Genomic DNA, 15602 nt, shown 5'->3' on the forward strand with positions numbered 1-15602 from the left:
AATTCAATTTAGAGAAACAATGAAAGTGTAATGTCTAACTGAGAATGGAAGTGATGGTGGCCCATGTGTGCCCTGTGTATGTTTGTGTTAGTGTGTATGCATGTGTGTGTGTAAAATCAATCTTCCACTCACAAAAGTCATTTTATGGGGAGAAAACTATTCACCTTTCATCTAACAATTTGAAATTAAGATATTATTAATTATACACTAGGCAGGTTTTCTCTCAGTTGAAAACATGAGCAATTTACATTATAATACAAGCACACTCACGTTAGCTTTCCATTTTACTTGTATCGACTCCTATTTATTTCTTCGTGAGACTTGTTTTTTTCTTCCCCTTCAAAAAAAGAGAACATGAAAATAAAATAATGGCATAACAGAAAATAAGCTGTGATTTAGGTTGCCTTTTTATCTTCTTTTATTTCAAAAGAATGATCTGGAACAAGGAATACTTTTGTGAGGTAAAACAGATGATCCTCTAAGAGGACTGCACAGTCTGTGAGTATTATTGATTTTTCTTCCTAAGTCATTTCAGCGATACAATCTTGAGCTGAGTGACCATCGATAGTAAATGATTTCCAGCCAGACACTCAATCGTCAGACCTGCTTCTCTCAAAGGTTTAGCACTTCTGGTGAAAATACATACATGGATTCTGAAGCAGTAATATTGTGTGATAGAAAATGTCAACTTCAGAGGATTTTTACTTATTATAATAAGCCCTGTAACTGGAATTACAAACAAGAAAGTGAAAAGGAAACCACAGTTTCTGCTAGTTTTTTAAAAAATGTTTTTCTTCAAGGTTTGGGAAATTACAATAAGTAACTAGATCTATTGCTTTCTAAACCTTAAAGCCAAAAAGGAACAATTTAAATCACTCAAGATCAAGATCTCTTGTATCAAAGAATGTATAATGAGACTACATGTCAACGTCATGAGTAGCAGCACCACCACCTTGAGAGATCAATGATGTAATGATCCATGGGTAATAGGGTTCAAGGGACATTTTCTCCAATCCCTGGCAAGCTCCTGCTGAAGCTCCAACCTAAACCATATTCAAGCCAAAAGCTTTGAAGAATTCAACACCAGTCTTTTTCTTGAGTTCTATAAAATGCTAAGAATCTGACCACGAAATTCAAGTTTCAACACAGCTCTTGGAAACCCAGCAACAAAAGTCCAAACCTTCATCCTTCAGGTTGAATGTATAATTTCCCAACCATACTTGTATCGACTCCTATTTATTTCTTCATGAGACTTGTTTTTTTCTCCCTGCTCAAAAAAAGAGAGACTTGAAAATAAAATAATGGCATAACAGAAAATAAGCTGTGATTTAGGTTGCCTTTTTATCTTCTTTTACTTCAAAAGAATAATGTGGAACAAGGAATACTTTTGTGATGGAAAACAGATGATCCTCTAAGAGGACTCTCATTGGGGTTTCTCTCTCTCTCTATCTCTATCTCTCTCCCCGCTCTTCTTCCCACTTCCACCATCGCCCCCTCATTACCTCAATCCTTCGGGCCAAGATGATTCTGCCCAAGCTTATGTAAGTCCTTGGAAAATCAGAGTGCCTGTGAGCCACAATGGATCCACCTAATGAAAAAATAACACTCAACTAGATAAAAATGGAGACACTTTAAGAACACAACTTGAGGTTCTAGTGGGTTCTCCCAAGATCTTCTGCAGAAAGAGTAGCATTTAAATGCTTAATCAAAGTCATTTAGCAGGGAGTAAGAAAACTCAACAGGATGCCCTGCCAGTGTCATTTTCCCTGAAAACCCTAGAGTGTTAAGCTTTGTCACCTGCATAAGTAGCATTTCCACAGGTTCATGGGCTTACACATTTGGCCAACTAACCCACATCCACTAACCAAGTAGATATGCATTAAATTTGCCAGTTTCAAACCACTCATCATCTGCTATCTAGCTGATCAATTTGAATTACCACTAACTTCACTATAATTCTGTCTCTATTTATAATGATGCTGAAAGGCTTTGAAAATTGTCTTGACTTCTTTAGCACTTACAGCTTTAACTTCCCAAATCTCAACTGTGAGAGTCTGTCCCCCCACAGAAAAGGCCTATGGAAAATAAAGGAAAGATAGAAGCAATGAAATTGGATACATTTTCAAAACTCAAAGACTGGTTTTGTTTGGAAAGTCTGTTTCTCTCTTTTCTGAAACACAGAAGAGCCAACAAACAAACAAACAATCAGGCTGGTCAATTTATTGTAAACTGGAGGTAGTGTATAGGGATTGACAGAGGTGCTTGGCTGGAATGATGGACAACATGGAGGGGTGCTCAGGGACACAATCGATAGATTACCTCCTATTCTCATTTGTGGTAATTGTCATATAATAGCTTGTTTAAGTCTTCTCGCAGGCCTTAATTGCAGACTGGGTTCTCACCTTTGAACTATAATCCCCTAGTTTTAATTGTAAACAATAAATTGTCTTTCAAATGTTTTTGCTTTTCTTTGCCTCCATCCTCTCAAAACTGAATCCGCCTCAGCTTGACATCTAACAGAAGGTGTAGTGGTGAGAAGGAGAGAAGCCAGTGCAGACCTTGGCAGTCACCTCTGAGCTGAGCTTCAGTGACTAAGACACACTGACAGAAGGACCTAGAAAATGTGGCATCGACAAGCAGTAGCTAGTTCACCAACCCCGAGCGGCCAGCTTCACTCTGACCTAACTTTCTCTCCACCCTCATCCTCTCGTATTTAAAGGCCTCTGGGGGAAGGCACTATTGGCCATTTAAACAATAAGTTTCTTAGAGCTTGTGCCAGATATTTCTTTTTAATTGCTTAAAGGCCTCGAGAAATAAATGTTACACCACTGAGGTCCTTCAACTTGTTCTCGTATGAGTCAGGAGCAGATCTCTCCCTCTCTGGGTACCCTTCCTATGTATTCCTTTGTATATCATTCAGAGTCATTAATCACTCCAGCAGCAGCTCCTTCTCATAGGATATGTGGGAAATGATAATGTTTTATGTGAGTAATTAATCCTGTGGCAGATGTGGATTTCCAAGACTACTACCATTAGCACATTGACAGGCTTCCGAACACATCTTCCAGCACTGGTTAGTAATGATTTTAATATGCTAATACTACGTTACTCATAAACAAGAAACATTCAGGCCTTAAGTTTTACATAAGTGCTATTATTTGCAGAGGCTTTCTTTCCAGAGAAGACTGGTGATGAGGTTTTTATATTCTTAATGCTGCTGTTGAATAAACAGTGTCCAATTAACATACCAGCTGGAAGCACCCCATTCCTCAGTTCTGTTTCTTCCTATAATATTCAACGTTTATTTGTAAAGCGAATACAATAATTCAGAGTGAAACTAACAGCCATTTGGGGAAGAGAAAACAGGAGTTCTGTGCATTATTTTTCTAACAATGTGGCTTTCGGTCTTGGATATTATAAAAATGACTAACAGAGCTACAAAAGAAAATGCAGGAAAAAATACTGGCTGTATTTAATAATTTAAAAACATTTCTTAAAAATGCAAAGCTGGTGTATGCCCCGTACTCGCTTTGCCTGGTGGCTGCTAAGTATTTTGTCACAGGGTAAGCTTGTGGTCTTAGACTCGCTACTTATCCAGAGCTGACACAGTTCACAGTCTGCAGCCTGCTTTATTATTTCTCCCTAGTTTAGGTAAGGTAATAATCCCCAGAGAGTCACAGTACCTTCTGTCTACCTTTCTTCTTGTCACATTTTCTCCTTAAAGATGTTTTAGTATAATAATGAATTGCTATCCATAGTAAAGGTGCTTCATCATAATTTGGCTTCATGCTGAATTCGTCAACGGCCACAGTCGTTGATGGGCAGTCTGTAACGGCAACAAAACAGAGTTGCCACAGAACTGACTCAAGGTCAAACCCTCAGCGTTGGGAAGTACAAAAACACTGCCTCTCAGGGAACGCTGTTTCTTACTGTTTCGTGTTTAACACGATAAAAGGAAAGGAAACCAGGCATAAGAAAGACTTTTTGTAACAAATCTCTTTTTTTTTTTAAATAGACATTTTAATCAAACAAATTGGGAAACAATTTTCCTGTGGGTTTAGACAGAGCCCCAAAATGGGAGGGCAGAGGGTACCTCAAGAAACTAAAGGAATGGATTCCAGCATGGTCAGCTCGTGACAGTCATTCCTGTTAGGCTAGCACCTGCAAATGAGAGTTTTATTGGAAACTTCTCTTCAGCCCAACGTCCCACACAAACAAGAAGGTTTTGTTTGTTTGATTTGTTTAGGCCGCTATGTTATGTTCCATGAACAAAATGATCTTTTAGAAATATCATGGAGGCCAATCTAATTTTTTTTTTTTTTTTTTTTTTTTTGAGACAGTCTTTCTCTGTTGCCCAGGCTGGAGTGCAGTGGCGTGATCTCGGCTCACTGCAACCCTCCGCCTCCCAGGTTCAAGCGATTCTCCTGCCTCAGCCTCCTGAGTAGCTGGGATTACGGGCGCACACCACTATGCCTAGCTAATTTTTGTATTTTTAGTGAAGATGAGGTTTTGCCATGTTGGCTGGTCTCCAACTCCTGACCTCAAATGATCTGTGTGCCTTGGCCTCCCTAAGTGCTGGGATTACAGGCCTGAGCCAACGCGCCCGATCAATCATTTAGATAAACTGCAGAACAATGCTGCAGGTACAACACAAAGCAGAGTCCTGCTCCTTCCCAGGGAAACAGCTAGGAGATAGTGTCACGCAGGCAAGGTATTCCTTTTTGCTGACTGCAGATCCTGGAAGATCCTCCTCTCTCTTATCCCTATGTCCTTTGTCTTTTACTTCAAGGAAATGACCGTCTATGAGTATATTCCATGGCCCAAGCACTCTCCACCCTGATTCAATCCTCAGAACAACCTATGAGACAGGAATCATTTGCTTCATTTCAGATGAGCCACAGCAAGGAAAATTAAATTGTTCCAGGCCCAGAGATTCAAATCCAGTTTTGTCTGGCTCCAGACTCTGCTTTCATTATTTCCTCTTCTCATCTTCCCAGCGCCAACTGTATTTCCTAGAAACTATTCTTGAGACTACAGTATGATCATATTATTCCTGCCTTGGAGGAAGTCAAAACTTAGCGAACAATTTAGAAGTTTATTCTTGATATTATCAAAGAACATTTTCACCATACGGAGTATTTGTAAAAGAGTCCATTTAAATTGAAACCTTCATTGGTATAACCAAAATTTCAAAACTAGAGTCAACTTCAAAGTTTGGATTTTTTTTCACTCTTGTTTTTAATAATTCTTCTCCTGAACAAAGTGAGATGCCTGTGTAATGAGATAACAGGAGCATTCCCCCAAAACAGGTAGAAATCTTCTGATCAAATTAATTGGTTTTAGTGACTTAATTATAAGCGTATCTCAAAGATTGAACTATTGCTACATGTTATACACCTAAAAGGAAGTAAGATGCCTGAATTATATTAGACCCTCTACACAGTTAGTTCATGCCTTTAAAAATTCTTTTCATTTCATAGGTCTCATGTGGCTCCTGTGGGCTTATGTGAGACCTACACTCCTCTTCCTCCATTGGTCTATAAAAGGCAGGAGGCATTGTTTTTCAGTGCCATGAGCTTTAGAAAATGTACAGTCATGATCCCAAGATGATGTTTTTAAATTCTTTCAATCATCCTCTTCTTAGCACCCTCAAATGTCCTTAGTATGCTGCTTCCTTAATTTAACAAATGATTATTGTGTACCCGCAATGTGCTAGGCAATGTGCTAAGAAAGCGTGATAAATAAAGCTGACAAGGTACTTACCCTGGTAGAGTTTATATTCTTTTTTTTTTTTTTTTTTTTTTTTTTTACGACAGGGTCTTGCCCTGTTGCCCAGGTTGGAATACAGTAGTGTGATAATGACTACTGTAGCCTCAACTTCTTGGACTCAAGCGATCCTCCTGCCTCAGCTTCCCAAGAAGCTGGGACTACAGGCACACACCACCATACCCAGCTACTTTGTTTATTTTTTATAGAGACGGGGGTCTCCCTAGTTTGTCCAGGCTGGTCTCAAAGTTCTGAACTCTAGCAGTCCACCCACCTCAGCCTCCCAAAATGCTAGAATTACAGGCAATAGTCACTCGGCCCAGCCTAGTTTATGTTCTATACTGGCAAATATTTTTTAGTATTTTTTAGTAAAGAGTAAGATAGTAATTATTTTAGGCTTTGTCGATCATACAGTCTCCAATGCAATGACTTGATTTTGCTATTGTAGCACAACAGCATCCATAGACAATACATAATTTAGGAAGACAGCAGTGTTCCAATGAAAGGTTATTTGTAAAAACAAGCAGTGGGCCAGACTTGGCCTGTGTACCATAACTTACTGATCCCTGTTCTACTAGAATCCATGTTGTTACTGGTCTCACTTCTTAATACATGTATTATTAAAGTAAACCTGATATTATTTTCAATTCAACTTTTTATTTTGATATAATTATAGATTCACATTAATTTGTAAAAAATAATATAGAGGAATTCTGTGCACCTTTCCCCCAAGTGGTAATATCTTTAGAAATGATAGCATGGTATCACATCCAAAATATTGACATTGATGCAGGCAAGATACAAAATATTTCCAGTACTACAAAAATCCCTCATGTTGACTTTCTCTAGCCACGCCCACTGCCCTCTCTACCTGCCCCTCCTTGACCTCTGGCAACCACTAATCTCTATTTCTATAATTCTATTTTTATAATTTCCTTCTCATCTCTATAACTTTAAAGGGTAAGAACACATTGTTTCCTACTATGATTTCTGTTAACACAGAATACAAAGTCACATCTTACTCTGCGTTAGATTCTAAAACTGGTAAATGAGTTCAAACTTAATTGTATATAAGAACACTTAACCTTAACAATTCTTAGAAAGGCACCACTTTGTAGATATACATGCCAACTCACTCGAAATAGAGTAAAGCCAGCACTTCCTTCAGTGGTAGACCAGATGGCTTTGTCTCTATTGTGGCACCTACTCATACTCAGATTATATATCTTCAGTCACTGGAATTACACTCAGCCCTTCAAGAAAAGCAGCATGTGGGAACTGAGGCTACCAAAAAAAACAACAGTTTCAGGTTCCTATCTCAAGTCCCTTATGCCTTATGTGATGCCCATTGAGTAGAATATCTTCTCCATCCCTCACTGTCTCCTTCTGTTCCTTAATGCAAAGCACATAATGCCTAGTGTTAAATATATTGATTTCTTTGATTATCGCTGGAGTTTTTACAATATTGTTCACTGTCTTGGTAGAACTCATCTAACTCAGTAGAAAGAGCAAAACTGCTGTCTGCTTCTATGTAAGTTCCATCTATTGGGTTATACTACTTTAGCCAGCTGGTGTCTTACAACTGCATCTGTTACTTAAAAAAAAAATAAAAAACACTCTTTCCTTTAGTAGACATTATATAGCTTTGTTATTGTAATTTTGGGCACACTGCATGAAGACTCTTATCTAAAATTGGATATTTGTTTTGTACATTAAGAAGATAAATAGGTTTGATTCTTGTTTTATTTTTTATCTTCCATGCAGTACAGAGTGCAAACATTCATAGAAAGAATCAATTCCCTCTAATACTAAGAGCTTCATTGTCTTTTTTTTTTTTTTTTTTTTTTTTTGACTTTCAAAGACCTTGGCTACTGTAAAACAAATCTGTTATAAAAAAAAAAAAAAAAAAAAAAGTAAGCATTATTCAAAGGGAGCACTCTGGTATGCCAAGTTTTCACCCAGAGGGAATTTTTACAGTCAAGTTACAACCCTCTTAAAATAGGGTTATAATAGAAAACACCATTAGACAAACAGTAGTCACTTCAGAAGTTCTCTTTAATAGCAGTATAAGCATTGGATATTTCTTCCTGGGAAATATTTGAAATACCTAAATGTGTTCCATCTTTACTCAGCCATGCGCCTTCTAAATAATCTCCTAGTACAAGTGGAGGTTTGTGACTAGGAGAACAGCATGGGCTGTCTCGAATGTTTCTTCAGATATCTGCAGTAAGTTTATGCCCTTCACCTCAGTCACTCTTAACATGAAAGAGACTTGATTTAACTTCTGCCCAGCAGTACACCCTTGGACTGTTATGAAATGGAAGCTTCTATTCAATGCACGAGCTTGCGCCTCACAATCTCAGCTTTCCCCAGGGACGGCGAAGTCCTCCCTCCTTAGCCTTGGCCGTGCTTGGTAGTTGTGGCTGTTTCAACACACATCTCAGGCTGCCTTATAGAATCATTACTGGTGCACATGTCCATTTTTCCCATCAGATTCCAAGCTCTCAGAAACAAAAACATTATTCTCTACAGCATCCAGTACAGAGCTTGGCACATGGTAAGCGCTTTTCGAAACAGCGTGTGTGAGAAGAAAGCCCCCGAGCCATGTTTACTACTGTAAGTGAAAAAGGTCTGGGATATCAGATTTTGGCAATACATAGGACTAGGGACACACTGATCCTGGGTAAACTACAACAACAACAACAACAATTTTTTAATGTAGTGTGGGGAATTAAGAAAAAAACAATTTAAAGAGATAAAAAGAAATAGAAAAGGAGTAGCAAGCTGAAACTGAAGTCAGATAGGTGAATGATATCATCAAATCTGGAGTTAACCTAGAGTAAATTTCAACAGCAGTGCAGGACGTGGGTGGCTAAATTTTGTCACTGCCGCAGGTTGAGGGAGTTGAATCTGGGAAATATGCATTAGTATGGATCCTCCAAAACAGCTAGAGAGATCCCAGGTTAGAAGCACCCCACTCCCAGCTCCAAGAAGCAAACACAAATTCTCTCTGAAAGAAAGTATTGCCAGTTTAGTCTCACATGATTCTTAGAGATTAAATTGAGCAAAACAGGAGCTCACAACAGCAACAACAAAAATTACCAACCACACAAGAAAATAAGCAGCTATAAGCGAAGTCAGCAGAAACAAAAATCCATCAAGTTAGTGTCTCGATGATTTTACTGTTGGAATAATTCTAAGATAGAGAATATAAAATAGGTATGATGTACTTCTTAAAAATATGTAATTTTTCAAAAACAACTTTTGGTTTATCAAGCAACAAAAGACTTTACAAAATTATCAGAAAGATTTAAATAAGAATCAAACCAACTTTCAAAAATAAAAATTATAAGCATTTAAATTTAAACCTCTATTGAAGTATGAGACAGTCGATCATATACACTTGAAGAAAAAATTAGATAATGGGGTAATAGATATTTAAAAGTTACTCACAATGCAGTGCAGAGAATAGAAAATATGGAGAAGAGTTAGTGAGAAGACTAAGAATCAGTTAATTGAATTTTTAGAAGGAAAGAAGAGAAAGAATGGAGGAGAGGCAAAATTTTAAAAGGCAATGGTTGTTGGGTGCGATCCCTCATGCCTGTAATCCCAGCATTCTGGGAGACCAAGACAGGTGCATCACCTGAGGTCAGGAGTTTGAGACCAGCCTGATCAACATGGCGAAACCCCATCTCTACTAAAAATACAAAAATTAGCCAGGCGTGGTGGTGGGCACCTGTAATCCCAGCTACTTGGGAGGCTGAGGCAGGGGAATCACTTGAACCCAGGAGGCCGAGGTTGCAGTGCAAGATCGCGCCATTGCACTCCAGCTTGGGCAACAACAGTGAAACTCTGCCTCAAAAAATAATAAGAAGAAGAATAATGTTAAGAAAGGTAATGGTTGATGATATTCCACGACTGATGAAATGCAAGAATCTTCAGACAGAGGATGCAAAACTCGTATCAAACAGCATAGATAAAGCCAAATCCACACTTAGACATATTATAGTCAAAGAGCAGAGTATCAATGACGAAATAAAGGATTATAAGGCATGTAGAGGAAAACTGCAAATCAGAGAAACAATTAAATGGGAAGCAAGATTCTCAAAAGCTGTGGTGAAAGCTGGAAGATAGTGAAAGAATGCCATCCGAATGCTAAGGTATACAACCATCAACCTAAAACAGGATATTCAGCAAAATACCCTTTAAGAATGAGGATGAAATAAGGACATATTTAAATAAGCAAATACTGATACAGTCTACTCAGCAGACTTTCACCATTGAAACTTTTAAAAATACATTTCAGAAAAAAAGACAGCTGCCCAATACAGAAGAAGAAAATGAGAAAAACGAAACTGGAAAACATGTATGTAAATTTAAGCAAACATTCTATACAATAATAATGATGCTAATGTCTGATGTCATTGGATTAAAAACTAAAATAATGAACAAAAATAAAAGGTATTTTGGAGAATGGTTCTCAGAATAACAAATGTTTTAAGTTTGTGTACGGTTTGGAAAGACATTTAGATAAGACTAACTTTGGACTTCGGTAAGTCCAAATAGTAGTGGTAATCCAAATACATAGTAAAATTTCACATGTAGCCACTACAAAAACAGACAGTCATATTGTGTCTGGAGTTGGTTCCTTCTGGTGGGTTCTTGGTCTCGCTGACTTCAGGAATGAAGCCATGTACCTTTGCAGTGAGTGTTACAGCTCTTAAATGTGGCACGGACCCGAAGAGTAAGCAGCAGCAAGATTTATTGTGAAGAGCAAAAGAACAAAGCTTCCACAGTGTGGAACGGGACCCAAGCAGGTTGCTGTTGCTGGCTGTGGTGGCCAACTTTTATTCCCTTATTTTTCCTGACTCACATCCTGCTGATTGCTCCATTTTACAAACCTCTAGCTAGCCACAGAGTGCTGATTGGTGCGTTTTACAATCCTAGCTACAGAGTGCTGATTAGTGGATTTTACAATCCTTGTGTAAGACAGAAAAGTTCTCCAAGTCCCCACCTGACTGAAAAGTCCAGCTGGCTTCACCTCTCAATATTATCCAAATAAGTGGAAGGAAACATAGAATAAGAACATAAACAAATAAACTCAAATTTGTACACACAGAAAAGTCATGATATAGAAACTACGAAGTAATGCAGAAAACACAAATGTAAACATATTACTAATAAAAATAAATGTAAATGATTTCTGTTGTCCAGCCAAGGAATAGAGATAATCAGATTGGGTGGGAAAGCATCCGGCTATATGCTGGTCACAAAGTAAAGTTTAAAAATGAATACATGGCAAGATTGAAAGTAAAAGAATGAAAATTGATCAAGTTGAAAGTCAAAGGAGAAAAAAATGTAAGACTAAAATGAACCAATGAAAACAGGGTTAAATATATTAAATCAGAAAAACATGACCTTAAGAAGCACACGTTTTTCAAAAAAAAATGTGTCACCATGGTAAAGGTTGTTCTCAACAGAAACATGTAAAAATTCAAAATGTATATGCACCAAATAGGGACTCAAAAAGTACAAAACAATAAAGTGATAAAATTACAGATAAAAAGTAACAAATCCATCATTATAGTGGAACATTTCAGTATATATCTCTCCATAATTGATGGCTCAAGGTTACAAAAGAGTGGTAAATACGTAAAATTTTAAATCACAATCCACATGCTCGACATAAAAGATGTAAATAGCGGCCAGGCGCAGTGGCTTACGCCTGTAATCCCAGCACTTTGGGAGGCCTATGTGGGTGCATCATGAGGTCAGGAGTTCGAGACCATCCTGGCCAACATGGTGAAACCCCGTCTCTACTAAAAATACAGGAAAAAACTGGGCGTGGTGGCGGGCGACTGTAATCCCAGCTACTTGGGAGCCTGAGGGAGGCTTGAACCAGGAGTCGGAGGTTGCAGTGAGCTGAGATCGCACCACTGCACTCCAGCCTGGCGACAGAGTAAGACCCCGTCTCAAAAAAAAAAAAAAATAATAAAAAGATGTAAATAAGATGCTGTGCCCAACAATTGGAGAATATATAATGTTCCAAGCACGCATGGAACATTTACAAAAACATCGTCCACACAGAAGCCATAAAGCAAGCACCAACAAATTTCAGATTTTAACCATAATGTAATCAAGTTAGAAATGAATAATTTAAAATAAGTTATGTGAATTTTTGAAAAATTCGTATAGCCATTTTTAAAAGACTTCTAAGTAACGCATAAGTCAAAAACATTATAATTGATATTTTTACATACTTACAAGTAATTGTTAACTTGAGAGAGGTAAGCACCAATGAAAAGCACAAACACAAACTAGAAACTTGAAGAAGGTATTTGCCACATACAGAGCCAAATACTGATTGGTATTCAGAATATATAAAGAAGTGCTGTTAATCATTAAGACAAGCAACCAAATGGGAAAAGATATGAACAGGTATTTTAGAGAGGAGGAAACAAGACTGGCAAATGAACCTATGAAAAGAGCTCAACATCATTCACAGTCAGGGAAACACTAATTAAAACACAATGAGATACCATTTTTCATCCATTAGAACAGCAAAAATTAAGAAACCTGACAACACTAAATGTTGGCAAGAGTGTGGAAGAAGAATCTACCTCTCCACTAATGAGAATATGAATTATCTTAACTACTTTGCAATGAAATTTTGTATTGTTTGGAAAAGTGAACTCGCAGCCAAAAACTGCAGTGCCAATTTATGCTAGAGGAACTTTTGCATATGTATACCAGAAGACATGTATGTAATTATTCATAACAGAATTATTGTAGCAAAAAAACTAAAACCAAACAAATTAAGGATATGCACAAATTGTGGGTATATTCAAACAGTACAAATATGCTGTTATGAAAATGAATTAACTATAGCTATGTACAAGAGCATGGATGAATTTTAGAAACATGTTGAATGAAAAAAGTAAAGTATGAAAAAAATTGTATTATATTTGAAATCAAAGCTAAATACATAGTGATAAAGGCATATGTGTTGTGCATCTGTGGTTAAAAGTTATATTTAAAAATGGGAGGAGGAGTTGAGAGATGGGGAAGAAAGTTAACTGTTAACGGGTACAGTATTTCCTTTTTTAGTGATAAAATATGCTAAAATTGATGGTGATGATGGTTGCAGAACTCTGTGAATATCATAAAAAAAACCTTTGAACTGTACACTTTAAATGGGCATATGGTATGGGTGTGGATTATATCTCAATACAGCTGTTTAAAGGAAAAAGCAAGGGAATGATTAAACACAAAAGTTTAGGAGAGTGGTTGCCTTTGATAACACAATGATGGAGATCAGGTAATTTGGTGGATATTTGTTGTAGTTTTATTCATGCTTATAAGCATACGTGTGTGTGTGTGTGTGTGTGTGTGTGTGTATTTTTCCATATGTGTCAAATATCATGTAAGTTTAAAGGCTGCTAGTAAAACAAACAAATTTACATATTTCCCCTAGAGAAACCTTATTTTGAGCTTCCAGAAATTCACATGCAGCAAAGCCCCAACTCTGTAAAAGTGACTCACACCGGAATTGTTATTTCTGGAATAATTGAGTTTGTGTGAACAAAGTGAAATAAATTTCAAACACTAAAATCCTCTGGTATATAGATTTGCCCATTATAATGCAAAAGTCTAAATACACTCTAGGAGTAAAACAGAACATAAGGACACTTAGATCATCAACTTGCCCTTGGAAGTGTTTTTAAAGTGAAGCTGACTTGTATAAAACCTCTTTAACATGAATGTTTCCATTGGATTTGAAAAAATAGGTAAATGCCTTTAACTTTTATGTAAGATATTTGCAGGTGGCCTTGAGGCGTGGAAAAGAAGACTGTATTAATCTGTCCGAAATTCAGCTATAAATTCTACAGTGTTTCACTCTTCTCTTTTTCAAAAAAATAATTATTTCACAGAGGGAACAAAATTATAAATATTGAAAACAATCATATCTAAATTGTATTAAACCAAAATTATTGTTAAATTTTGTCACCCTTTGTGTCTTTGATTTGTGTGTTCAGAAACAATAAGACATGGTGCTTCTAGGCCAGGCGTGGTGCCTCACACCTGTAAACTTGGCACTTTGGGAGGCTGAGGTGAGAGGCATGCCTGAGCCCAGGAGTTCGAGACCAGCTTGGGCGACATAGAAAGACCCCTGTCTCTACAAAAAATACAAAAATTAGCCAGGTGTGGTGGCATGGGCCTGTAGTCTCAGCGAATTGGGAGGCTTAGGTGGGAAAATCAATTGAGCCCAGGAGGTAGAGGCTGCAGTGAGCCATCATGGCACCACTGCATTCCAGGCTGGGTGACACAGAAAAACCCTATTGATTCACATTAGTAAATCTTATGCTATCATTTCAGCACCTTCAGACTTTATACAACTGTGGCTTTTCTGGTCATTGCCAGAATTTTACCTTAAAGATCTGGAAATAAACATACACTATGTGAAATATTGTCTTAACAAGACTTGACTACCATATTATTTTCATGTACACTTTTTTTTTTTTTTTTTTGAAATGGAGTCTTGCTCTGTCAACCAGGCTGGAGTGCAGTGGCGCTATCTCGGCTCACTGCAAACTCTGAGGCCTCCCAGGTGTAAGTGATTCTCCTGCCTCAGCAGGCACCCGCCACCATGCCCAGCTAATTTCTTGTATTTTTTAGTAGACATGGGGTTTCACTGTGTTAGCAAGAATGGTCTCAATCTCCTGACCTTGTGATCCGCCCACCTTGGCCTCCCAAAGTGCTGGGATTACAGGCGTGAGCCACCACACCCAGCCATGTACACATATTTTTTAAGTGCTGGGCCAATCTCAAGTTGATTCACATTAGTTAAATCTTATGTTATCATTTAGGCACCTTCAACGAAGTCTGTAAGCTCCAAACCTTTCCCTCTCGCACTAATCAAATATCTTAAATTCTACTCAAAGAGATCTAGTCCTTTCTCAAAGACACTTCTGTCTTTCAGAGTCCCCTATTAAAGTGCAAATGCTGGCCAGGCACTGTAACTCACGCCTGTAATCCCAGCACTACGGGAGGCCGGAGCGGGTGGATAGTTTGAGACCAGGAGTTCAAGACCAGACTGAGCAATATGGTGAAATCCTGTCTCTACAAAAATTCAAAAACAGCCAGGTGTGGTGGCATGTGCCTGTAGAGCCAGCCCCCAGGGAGGCTAAGGTGGGAGGATCACCTGAGCCCAGGAGGTTGAAGCTGTAGTGAGTTGTGATTATGCCACTGCCCTCCAGCCTGAAAGACAGAGTGAGACACTGTCTCAAAAATAAAGTACAAAAGGCCTTCAGAAAGCAATGACCTCAAGAGAGCAGTTTTGCATGATGAACTGTCAGTTGGGCTCAGATCCCTGGTCTATAGAAATCTGAATCAAGATAGGGCCATCAGTAGAGGGAGGAAAAAGGGAAGGTGGGTAAGATGGAGATGACTCTGGAAGCAGAAGAAGGAAGGCAGATATTCACCAAGAGGAGAGAATCACAGAAGACATTGCCGGGGAGAAGGGGGATCAAGCAAAACCATGCTTCTCCATTTCACAATATTTTGGAAGGGTAGATAACACAAGGGAGCTAAGAGACTTGCTTACAATGGCAGCAGAACAAGACAATTTTGTAGCACGGCATCCAGAAACACCAAGTCACAGGTCACCAATTCAGTTGGCTTCAGCACTATGATTTTGAAACTCTCATAAAAAGTGTGTTAAGCAGAACAAAAGTTTATTGTCGTGTATTACTGTACACAGCATTTCTAGAATAATAGATTAGATGCCTCTAGGAGCTTAGAGAGAGAACCATATGGATGAGAAAGATTCCCCACTG

The 15602-nt window shown here is 38.1% G+C and overlaps 1 long non-coding RNA gene across 1 annotated transcript in view; it reads right to left on the reverse strand.

Moving 5' to 3' along the window:
- The window catches only part of LOC102147320 (uncharacterized), a 68161-nt gene extending 66608 nt beyond the window's left edge, over positions 1-1553 (reverse strand). The window contains exon 1 of the long non-coding RNA XR_006698843.2: positions 271-1553. This is a non-coding gene — a long non-coding RNA (uncharacterized lncRNA). The remainder of the gene's footprint in view (positions 1-270) is intronic.
- Between the last annotated feature and the right edge of the window lie 14049 nt (positions 1554-15602).

This window comes from Macaca fascicularis, chromosome 6, assembly GCF_037993035.2.
Source record: "Macaca fascicularis isolate 582-1 chromosome 6, T2T-MFA8v1.1".
NCBI classification, from domain to species: domain Eukaryota; kingdom Metazoa; phylum Chordata; class Mammalia; order Primates; family Cercopithecidae; genus Macaca; species Macaca fascicularis.